General features: G+C 39.4%; 2 pseudogenes; one reads left to right on the forward strand and one right to left on the reverse strand.

Moving 5' to 3' along the window:
- Window positions 1-1,253: 1,253 nt before the first annotated feature.
- On the reverse strand, window positions 1,254-5,860 carry LOC100606004 (annotated as a pseudogene).
- Window positions 5,861-5,963: 103 nt separating this feature from the next.
- LOC100602528 lies at window positions 5,964-6,998 on the forward strand (annotated as a pseudogene).
- The last annotated feature ends 4,548 nt before the right edge of the window (window positions 6,999-11,546 follow it).

The following is an 11,546-nucleotide window of genomic DNA, read 5'->3' on the forward strand; positions in this document are numbered from 1 at the left end:
AATTACATATATGAGTGAAATATTTTACATAGATTTTCTATGGCATATATCACTACCTCATGAGAAATTCCAAGTTTTTTCATTTGAAACACCCCTCCCATTAATAGACCATACTGTAATAATTTGTATAATGTGATTACTTTTATACCATTAGAAACTTAATTATATATTATGTACATCTTTTTGAAATACTCCATTGCAATAAATAATGTATGGTCAAAAGTCCTGTTTTCTCTAACATAAAACTAATATGAGTAAAATTATTTACAAGAATTTGGAACTTTTGGCTTCAATTGCCATTCTGTCTCATCAGCACTTCCCTAATCCATAAAAGATATCATTTGTATTTTTTAATTCATAATTTATTGAAATGAGTTATTTAACATTATAAAATTTTTATGGCAATTTAAGACATTTTCAATAAATATATTGAGCTTGACGCCCTCGCTAAGTATTCCTTTTGTACTAGAAATCAGATTTTTCTGGCACAACTTCATTGCCTGCAATGGTATTTATAAAAAGTATGAATGCCAGCACACGGACTATTTCAACATTGTACTCATTTGCTCAAGTATAAACATTTCATTAGCTATGAAACAAACCAAATACAAATGCTGAATGTGTGGTACATATCAACAAATTCAGATTCTTCACCGAAGGAAACAATAAAAGATGAATTTTCTATGACATGTCACTTGTTCATTAGTTCTTTAATATGATTTAGGCTATTCCAAATATAAGAAAATGTATGCATCACTATCCATGTTTTCTCAACATTTTTTATCTAGGTCCTGAAGGGCATAATTATATTGTCAGATTTATTTTTATATACTTTCAATGTTTCTTTTGATGTATTTTCTGTGCATCTTAGTATGAATATATGGAGACAAGGACAAATGTACGTTTAAGTGGTTATATGAATTTTGCTTATATGGCTAATTGCTTATATGGATGTTCTAAATGACAACATAAAATAGTAAAGTTTGATAAACTTATCTGTGCCCTGTAAACTTTAGTTCACTTACTGTATAACTTAACTCAGTCACTAATTGGTTTAAAAAGTGTTTTTTAAAAGCTGCAAGCCACACTTTATTACACATTTCTGAATCAGGAAGGGGTAAACTGTGACACAGTTTTCTTGTGCTATTGACTTTTTTGGGGAGAAACGTTCTGCAATAAAATAAGGGTTTCCAAACTCTACTTTTAAAAAAGCTTGAGGATTCTTCTGTGATTAACCTTCACTCCTCAGTCTTTTATACCCAAGGAATGGTTCTTAGGTCATCTTTTGGAAGTTTAGTTTCTGGAAAGTTTTCAGCAAACCTCTCCTGTGCTTTGTCCTAGTTTGTTTTGTTGCTGTTGTTGCTCTAGTTTTGGAGAAGGTGAGTCTCTTTAATCGAGGATGGTTTGTCTGTATCCAATCCTGCATGTGTTTGCCGAAGCTGAAGCTGTATCAGAGTTTTTATTCTCCCACCATCGTTCCCCAGGCCTTCTCCTGTTTTCAACACATCTTTTTCAACATCTTCTGACCTTTGTCACTATCAGTAATTTCAGAATGAACAGATGCAGGAACATCATCTCTTTGGAAATTCCCTTCACTTCCAATCTGCTCCCTATGTTTTCCAGCTCTATCTTTACATTTTAAGTTGTCTAGTATCTTATCATCTTCATAGTCTGTATTCTGTAAACCATATTTTACTCATATATTTTAAAAATCATTTTCTTCTATCCAACTCTTTTCCTTCTTAGTTAATGTTGGACGAACAAATGATTCATCTTTCTTTTCAAGGAAAAGGTGAGCTCTAACCTACCATGGTTCACATCCAACACAGCTATCACTGCCAGGGTGAATGTGAGAAGATAAGGAGTTTTGATATCATGATCTTGCTGATCTGACAGTTGAGGCACTCAGCTTATTTGGAAGACTAACATCATTAGAGTAGGTCTGACAATAATCTGAGATTGACTAAGGAGCATGGTTCTCTGTGAGTACTTCTACATCAAACGTTTATTATCTCCATTTCTCCCGCAGCTGAGTACGTTACTGAGTTCTTCCAGCTGCGTGCAGAGCTCCTGGCGGTTGTTCGTGTCTCTCCAATCTCTCCAAGTTTCACTTTCTCTCCATGCTCAAGTTAATAAGGGTCACATTTAGTTTTCAGCTGAACAATCCGTTTTTCATTAACAATTGTTCCATTTTGACGGCCTGATGCAAAAGGACATAACTTTGTAAGTCATGGTCAAAATAAATTTCTGCATGAAACTTACACCAACTTCAGGGATTCGAAGAGTATGCTGCATATCATTTTCCCTTCCATTTGTAGCAGGTTTTACAGCAGTAATGATGAAGAGTGATCCTCTCTGTAACACGGGTGATCTAATGACAATTACTCTCATACATGGGGGCCACACTTTTTTCTCATCTTCCTCCTCAGTATCTTTTGCAGTTACATTGCCTTCACTGTAATGCCTTCATCATAACTACCCTCGGTTGGACAGTCTGTAATTTCACCTTCTTCTTGTTCACTGTCAGTGTCTCTCACTTTCTCATCTTTAAAAAAAGTTGAATTGAGGTGTTTTCATTAAGAGGAGACTCCATAGTATTTCCACTAACTGGAACAGTGAATTTTGGGGGATTATTTCTGAGATGAGTGCCTATTTTGGCCTTTTCTTCACACTTGTAAAATTGTCTTTCCTATTGTAGCTTGTATGTTCAACACTGAAGGCTTCTGATCCTCTGAATTCAAATCCTTTTCCTCATTTTTTTTTGTAGAAGAGTCTGGATCCTTTCCTAATTTTTTATTTTTGTTTTGTGTTATAAGTCTGATAAGGTTGCGAATCTACTCGAGAATGAAACCAATAGCGACCACTTTCCACATCACAGTAGTAATAAATTGGATCATAACAAATTGGATTCTCAGAATCTTAATAGAAACCAGTGCTGTGGTTAAAATACAGTCCAGCATTTTCATCATAACTAAATCCAGTCTGTGATAAAGCCGCTTCTGCTGCAGCTCTCAAACTTCCAGCTAATGACGAACCTTCTAAGGATGTATCTTGTGCTGCTAATGCATGCTGGCTCCTGTGAATTTGAGGCAAATGACCCTCTTGTCTACATTCAACATTTGCTGTTTTATCAGTACCAGGGTGAGCATCACTTTCTATTTGTAACTGGTCTTTAGAATTCAAAGCAGGAGTTTCAATATCCTGATCTTGCTGATCTGACAGTTCAGTCACTCACTTTATTTGGAAGACTAACATCATTAGAATAAGTCTGACAATAATAATCTGAGACTGACCAAGGAGGATGGTTCTCTGTATTTCTACATCAGACTTTTATTATCTCCATTTCTGCCACAGCGGAGTACGTTACTGAGTTCTCCAGCTGACTGCGGAGCTCCTGGCGGTTGCTCCTGTCGCTCTGAGAAGCCTTCCTGTGCGAGGCCAGCTTCTGCCGTTCCCGCACCTGCCACCGGCAGCTCCGCGATCGCGTTCCAGCTTCCCCGCCCTCCTTCTCCGGAGGCCCGCTGGGGCTCGGGGAGGAGGAGGGGCGGCCAAAGCGAAGGCGCTGGCGGCGGGGACGGGCCCGAGGCCGTGAGCCTAACGGGGCAGCGGCAACGAGCAAGGGGACGGCGATCGCCCTGCCCGATCTGCGCAGCCTGGAATCCTGGCAATGATTGTACCTTCTCCAGCGACAGGGGCCGCGGGAGGAGCGACGAAGTCCAGGAGCCAGAAGGGCTCCAGCCGTTCTCGAGTTGAGTTGGAAACAGTGGCCAAGAGTGTTTTAAATCGAGTTTCCAGTTTCCATGTGGCCAGACATGACCTGCTGGTTACTCTTATTTTTTTCTCCCTTCGTTGAGCTATGATTGACAAATTGGAAACTGTATTTTTAGGGTGTACAAGAGTGTTTTCAGATGTGTATACGCCTTTAAATTATCTCAATTAAGCTAGTTAGCGTATCTATCCCCTCACATAGTTAATACGTTTCTGTGTGTGTGTTGAGAGCACCTGAGATCTACTTTTGCAACAAATTTCAAGTACATGGTACTGTTAACTATAGTCACCATTCTGTACATTAGGTCCCAGCAGTTACTCACGTTGTAATTGAAGGTGCACCCCTTCCATGGAAATCTCCCCACTTTCCTCACTTCCTAGCCCGTGGGAACAACGGTTCTACTCTGTTTCCATGGCTTTTTTATTTTTATTTACTTTTTTAGATTTTACATACAAACGAGACCATGCAGTAATTGTCCTTCTGTATTCGGCTTATTTCACTTAGCATAATGTCTTCAAGATTTATCAGTATTTTTGTAAATGAAAGAATTTCATTTTTTATTAAAGCTGAAATTAATATCTCTCAGTTTATTTATCTGTATCAGAGGAGTGCAGATACCCTTGACGGTACTGATTTTATTTCCTTTGGCTATATACTCCAAATTGGGATTAATGGTAGTTCTAGTTTAAAAATTATAAGGAAGCTCCATACTGTTTTTCATAATAGCTGCACCAGTTGACATCCTCAGCAACAGTGTACAACTGTTCTCTTTTCTCTGCACCCTAACGCTTTTTATCTTTTGACTTTTTGATAATAGGTATCCAAACACCACGAAAAGGTGATACCTCATTGTGATTTTGATTTTAATTACTCTGGTAATTAGTGATGTTGAGCATTTTTTATATACCTATTGGCCATTTGTATATCTTTGGAAAAATTGCTATTTATGTATTTTGCCCAATTATTCATTAGGAAATTGCTTTTAATTCTGCTGTGAGTTCCTCTTTTGTATTGATTAGTGTGATATATGTTTTGGATAGTAACATATTATCCTACATATGGTTTACAAATATTTTCTCCCATTCCATATAATGCCTTTATATTTTGTTTCCTTTATTGTGCAGAAACTTTTTACTTTGACATAGTTCCACTTGTTCATTTTTGCACTTGTTGACTGTGTTCTTGGTGTCAAATCCAAAGCATCATTGCCATGACCAGTGTCAAGGAGGTTTTTCCCCATGCTTTTTTTTTTAGAGGATTCATTATTTCAGTTCTTATGTTTAAGTCTTTATTTCATTTCAAATTCGTTTTGTGATGGTATGAGAGAAAGGTGTACTTTTTCTCTGTGCATATCTAGTTTTTCCTACACCACTCCTTGATGTGTTTATCCTTTCTCCGTTCTGTGGGATTGCTTGACTGTATATTTGTGAGTTTATTTCTGGGTCCTCTATTCTGTTCTATTGGTTTTATGAAGGTACTATACTATTTTGATGGCTATAGTTTTGTAACACAGTTTGAAATCAGGAAGTGGGAGGCTTCCAGCCTTTTTGTTCTTCTCAGTATTTGGCTATTTGAGGTTTTTGTGGTTCCATACTAATTTTAAAATTGTTGTTCTGCACTTTTAATAAAATGGCATTAAAATTTTGATAGAAATTTATTTAACCCTGTAGATCACTTTGTGTAGTATGGATATTTTAACAATATTTTTAGAATCCGTGAATACAGGATATATTTCCCATTTTGTATTCTTCATTTTCTTTCCTCAATATTTTATAGTTTTCAGTAGGCAGATCTTTCATGTTCTTTGTTAAACTCATTCCTAAGTATTCCATTCTATTTGATAATATCGTAAATGGCATTATCTTTATTCCTTTTTCAGATATTTTGTTGTTACTGTAAAAAAATGCACCTGATGTTCATATGTTAATATTGTGTCCTGAAAATTTACTGAATTGGTTAGTTATAACAGGATTTTTTATTCTTTATGATAAAATGGTGGGTATTCTGAACTCTGGTTAAACGTTAAATTGATAGTTGCTATTATCATTTCAAAATTATTTAAAGAATGACCAGATGGATTCCTGCTTTCATGAATTCAATGGAATTCAAGTCTTCCTATTTAAAATAATTTTGTGTGGTTGACCTGGGTCCTGGGAATTTGGGTCCCCCTGTGGGAGCCAGGAGATTCGGTCGGATGTGGGAGGGAGAAGCGGTCAGAGAGGGGACTGAGCTGGGGAAGCAAAGAGGGGCTCCAGGACAGCCGAGAGGAGAGAGGGTCTTGTCGGAGACCCAGTGGGGAGAGAGAATGGGCCAGAAAAGGAGGAAGGGTGAGAGTGGGCAACAGGACAGCTTCCCGGTGCGGCAGGGAACTTTGCTGAAACTGCGGGCCCCAGGGAACAGCGCGGGCAAGGTGGGAGGGAGTGGAGAGGACCCAGCAGACCCCAAGGTCAGTGTGGAGGAAGGGACATTTCCCGGTTCATTCGCCTCTGCCCAGCGTTCTGTGGGCATGGCCCCCCCCAGGGGCAGGGGAGGAGGTGGCTCCTGGCGGGCTCGGAGAACCAAGGGGCACACACCCGCTTCGCAGTGCGGGGGTGAAAGGGGAAGCCTGAGACGGCTGCGGATCTCGCTGGCCCCGTGGGTGGGCGCGGGGGGGCGCCGGCGGAGCCGAGCTCACGGGGCCAGAGCCGGGGCCTGCAGGTGGCCCTGGAGGAATCTACAAGCACCAGCCAGTGCAGCGGGATTTCCAGAAGACCAGTGTGGACAGCGCCGTGGACACGCCCTTCCCAGCTGGAACATTTGTGAGGCTGGAATTTAAGCTCTGGCAGACAGAGAAGCGGCCGGAGGAAGGACTGGAAGAAACCCAAGTGCAAAGTCCAGCCCGAGGGGAGGAAGCAGAAATGGCTGACCTGCGTCAAACTGGGCTGTGGGGATAAGGTTCTGGCCAGGATGGTTCGCCGCCCTCCAGAGACGCAGACTCGGCGGGAGCCTGAGGAGCACCAGGAGACCCGCTGCAGCTGGGCGGAGCAGGCAGTGAGGACCCCACAGCTGCTGCTTCCCTGCACAGTTCGCCTTCTCCAAGGCCCGGCCCCCAGCGGAGCCCAGCACTGAATCGCAGGGCGCCCCCTGGAGCCCTGGCGGGGGTAACCAGTGGAAGACCCCACCTCCCAGGGAGAAGACCCCACTGTATCCCCAGTTAATAAAACTGTTCTCTCCCCCCAAAAATAAATAATTTTGTCTGGTCTTTGAAAATGTGTATCCTCTGTCTACTGGTCAAAATGCTGCCCATTTATCCATATGCCTAATTAGCCAAACTTTTTAACCTTGTTTTTTATTATGAAACAAAACAGTAAATTTGTTAATGGTTTTAATATTATCTAATATGATTGAAAATATGTCAATTTGTCACTGCCAATGAATCTTTGTGTTATTTATTTTACTGTTACATATTCTGTCCATAAATGTCTAAGGGGCTTAGAATCTTGCCTATCATAGTGTATATGCTAAGTACCAACTACTCTAATGGGTCAAATTGTCTTTCTATACCATTCTTAAAATACAATATTTATTTATTTATTTTTATTAAAATTTTTTTTGCCTAATCTAATTATTTATGAAAATTATGAGGTCTATTCAGTTTGTCCTCTTGATAAAAAACAAAGTTTTTTTTTCTCTCTTTTTTTTTTTTGAGATGGAGTCTCCCTCTGTTCCCCAGGCTGGAGTGCAGTGACACAATCTCGGCTCACCACAACCTCCACTTTCCGAGTTCAAGTGATTCTCCTGCCTCAGCCTCCCGAGTAGCTGGGACTACTATGCTCCACCACGCCAGGCTAATTTTTGTATTTTTAGTAGAGACGGGGTTTCACTATATTGGCCAGGCTGGTCTTGAACTCCTGACCACGTGAACCGCCTGCCTCAGCCTCCCAAAGCGCTGGGATTATAGGCTTGAGCCGCTGCGTGAGGCCTTTTTTCTGTTTATTAATACATTAGAGAGTAAAAATGCAGCTCCCTCACAGAAGCACGTTGCATAATGATGAAGTATGGGCTTTTGGTGTGACAACATCATCTGAATGCTCTTTATTGTCCCAATTAGTTATTTTCTCATTCCTAAACCCTCTCCAACCTCCCATCTTTCTGAGTCTCCAGTGTCTGTTTTTCCAGTCTCTATATCCAAGTGTGTGCATAATTGAGTTCACAGTTACAAGTGAGAAAATGCAGAATTTGGTTTGCTGTTTCTGAAGTTTTTCACTTACAATAATGGCCTCTGGTTTTATTCATGTTGTTGAAAAGACGTGATGTTATTCTTCTCCATGGCTGAATAGCATTCCATGGTATAAACGTATAGCACATTTTCTTTATTCGATTATTGATTGATAAATTTAAATTGACTTCATATATTGGTTATTGTGAATAGTGCTGCAATAAACATAAGAGTGTGGGTATTTTCTTTATGTAATAAATTATTTTCCTTTGGGTAGGTACAAAGTAGTGGGAGTGCTGAATCAAATGGAAGTTCTATTTTTAGACTTTTTTGAAATCTCCATACAGTTTTCCATAGAGGTTGTAGAAAGTTACATTCCCACAAACAATGTACAAGTGTTCTCTTTTCTCTGTATCCTTGCTGATAGCTCATTTTTCTGCTTTTCAGTAATAGCCATTCTGCATGGTGTAAGTTGATACCTCATTATGGTTTTTAATTGGCATTTCTCTGATCATTGACAATGTTGAGCATCTTTTACGTGCTTGTTGACCATCATTGTCTTATTTTCATGTTTTTTGCTTGCTCATTGTCTTTTTTTTAATGTTCATGATCTTTGCTTGCCTTTTTTTTTTTTTTTTTGAGATGGAGTCTCACTCTGTCACCCAGGCTGGAGTGCAGTGGCACAATCTCGGCTCACTGCAAGCTCTGCCTCCCGGGTTCACGCCATTCTCCTGCCTCAGCCTCTCTGAGTAGCTGGGACTACAGGCGCCTGCCACCACGCCTGGCTAATTTTTTTGTGTTTTTTTAATAGAGACGGAGTTTCACTGTGGTCTCGATCTCCTGACCTCATGATCCGCCCACCTCGGCCTCCCAAAGTGCTGGGATTACAAGCGTGAGCCACCGCACCCAGGCTGCTTGCTTTTTAATGAGGTTACTTGTTTTATTTTTGTTGAGCTGTTTGAGTTCCTTGTATATTCTGGACGTTAGATCTTTGTCACATGCAAAACTCGTAAACATTTATCTCATTCCATAGGTTTTCTGTTCACTGTGTTAATTAAGAAGCATTTTCAGGAGCTTTTTAATTTAATTGAGTTCGTTTTATCTATTTTTGTTATTGTTACATCTGCTTTTCAGATCTTAGTCATAAATTCTTTATCCAAGTCAATCTCTAGAAAAGTTTATCCTAGAGTTTCTTCTAGCATTTTTATAGTTTCAGGTCTTACATTTTAGTCTTTTAATCCATATTGAGTTGATTATTGTATATGGTGGGACATAGGGGTCCCATTCCATACTTCTGCATATGGCAATATAATTTTTCCAGCACAATTTGTTGGCTAGGATGTCATTTCTCCAGTGTATGTTTTTGTTGACTTTGTAAAAGATCAGTTGTTTGTAGGTATGTGGCTTTATTTCTAGGTTCTCTATTCTGTACCATTGATCTATGTGTCAATTTATATCAGTACCATGCTGTTTTGGTTACTAAAGCCTTCTAGTATAATTTTAAGTCAGATAATGTAATATCTCCAGCATTATTCTCTTTGCTTAGATTTGCTTTGGCTATTCAGGCTCTTTTTGTAGTTCCATGTGAATTTTAGAATTTTTTTTCTATTTTATAAGAAATGACATTGGCATTTTGGTAGGATTTGCATTTAATATGTAGATTGCTTTGGGCAGTAGAGTCATTTTAATGATCATAATTCTTCCAATCCATGAGCACGGGATGTTTTTCTCATTTGTGTCATGTACAATTTCTTTCATCAGTGTTTTGTAGTTTTCCTTGTAGGGATCTTTCATCTCTTTGACTAATTGTATTTCTAAGCATTTTACCTTTTTGTAGCTATTGTAAAAGGAAGCGACTTTTTAATTCAGTTGTCAGCTTGATTATCATTAGTGTATAAAAATGCTACTAATTTCTGTATGTTGATTTTTGCATTCTGAAACATTATTAAATTTATCAAATCTAAGAGTTTTTTTGGTGGTCTTTAGATTTTTTGTATATATGATTATTATGTAATCATCAAAGAGGGACAATTTGACTTTCTAATTACAACCATATAGATGCTCCCTCCAAGACCAATAGACAGAGGCTCTGTGGAGGGCACAGGTGATGGTATTTCTTTAAGCTGGCCATGTGATTATGGCTGGAAGCATGGGCCGAGAGCCACTTAGTTAAGCATTGCCTCTCAAGTCATTCTTTTTTCTTTCTTTCTTTCTTTCTTTTTCTTTCTTTCTTTCTTCTTTCTTTCTTTCTTTCTTTCTTTCTTTCTTTTCTTTCTTCTTTCTTCTTTCTTTCCTTTTCTTTCTTTCTTTCCCTTTCTTTCTTTCTTTCTTCTTTCTTCCTTTCTGTCTTCCTTTTCTTTCGACAGAGTTTTCACTCATTGTCCAGGCAGGAGTGCAGTGGCGCCATCTTGGCTCACTGCAACTTCCACTTCCCAGGTTCAAGTGATTCTCCAATATCAGCCCCCCGAGTAGTGAGGATTACAGGCACCAGCCACCACACATGGCTAATTTTTTACGTTTTAGTAGAGACGTGGTGTGTCCATGTTGCCCAGGCTGATCTTAAACTCCTGGCCTCAGGTGGTCTGCCCACTTTGGCATCCCAAATTGTTGGGATTACAGGCATGAGCCACCGCACACGTTTGCCTCTCAAGTTTCAATATGCCTATGAATTATTCAGATTCCAGCCTCTCTTTTACAGATGTGATTCTGCAGGTTTGGAAGGGATCCATGAATTAGCTTCTTTAAAAAGTCTCCTCTTAATGCTGATGTTTCTTCTACTACATCGGATATAGTAGCACTCAGCTAGGGAAAGTAGGCACAGCACAGAGCTCCTGACACCCAACACTCTTACCACAACACAAATACTTTTGGCCCAAAGTGGAAACCACCAATCACCATTTTCAAACATGTCATTTTCTGCTGGCTCTTTGCAGTTTAGAAAGCCTAGAGAAGGCATCAATGTTTGAGTAAGTCTGCATTTGGAAAACATGTACCCATGAGTTAATACAATGTTTACTGAGCACATACTCTGTGTTCAGAAGTCTGTTACAGAGCACTGTTCAGGAAACATTACATGATGTGAGTTAATCCTCATAGAACCCTGGCAGTTGGGTGCTAAGTTTTCTGTAATTTTCAGGATTTAAATGAAGGGCCTAGCATTTCTATTTTTTCTTCCATTTTAAAAAATATTTACCTGAAAAATAAAATGTACAGAATAAAAGCTATATTGACAGATGCGAGGGATAGAGAAAAAAGGGTGAACTGTTCAGAGAGATGTTTTATATTTATATTTACTTTTTTGTGCCTTGTGGAGCAGCCACTGGATTTGCAGGAATGGAAAAGAAGTTGCTAGGTAAGCTGTCTCTGGAAGCACTGTCTTCAATGAAAAAGAAATTATGGCCCCAAAATATGCAATGATTTGCTTCCATTTATCTGCCTTTCCATTTTAGGAAATTGTGGGCACCAGCTCAGGAGGCAGCAGGAACTCCCGTCTGAATCTCTGACCTCCTTGAATCAGTTCTGTGAGAGAAGATTCTAGGGTGAGGCCAGACCTGGATGAGGACTTAGAAGAGCGTGGAT

Source organism: Nomascus leucogenys, chromosome 6 (assembly GCF_006542625.1).
Source record: "Nomascus leucogenys isolate Asia chromosome 6, Asia_NLE_v1, whole genome shotgun sequence".
In the NCBI taxonomy this organism is placed as follows: domain Eukaryota; kingdom Metazoa; phylum Chordata; class Mammalia; order Primates; family Hylobatidae; genus Nomascus; species Nomascus leucogenys.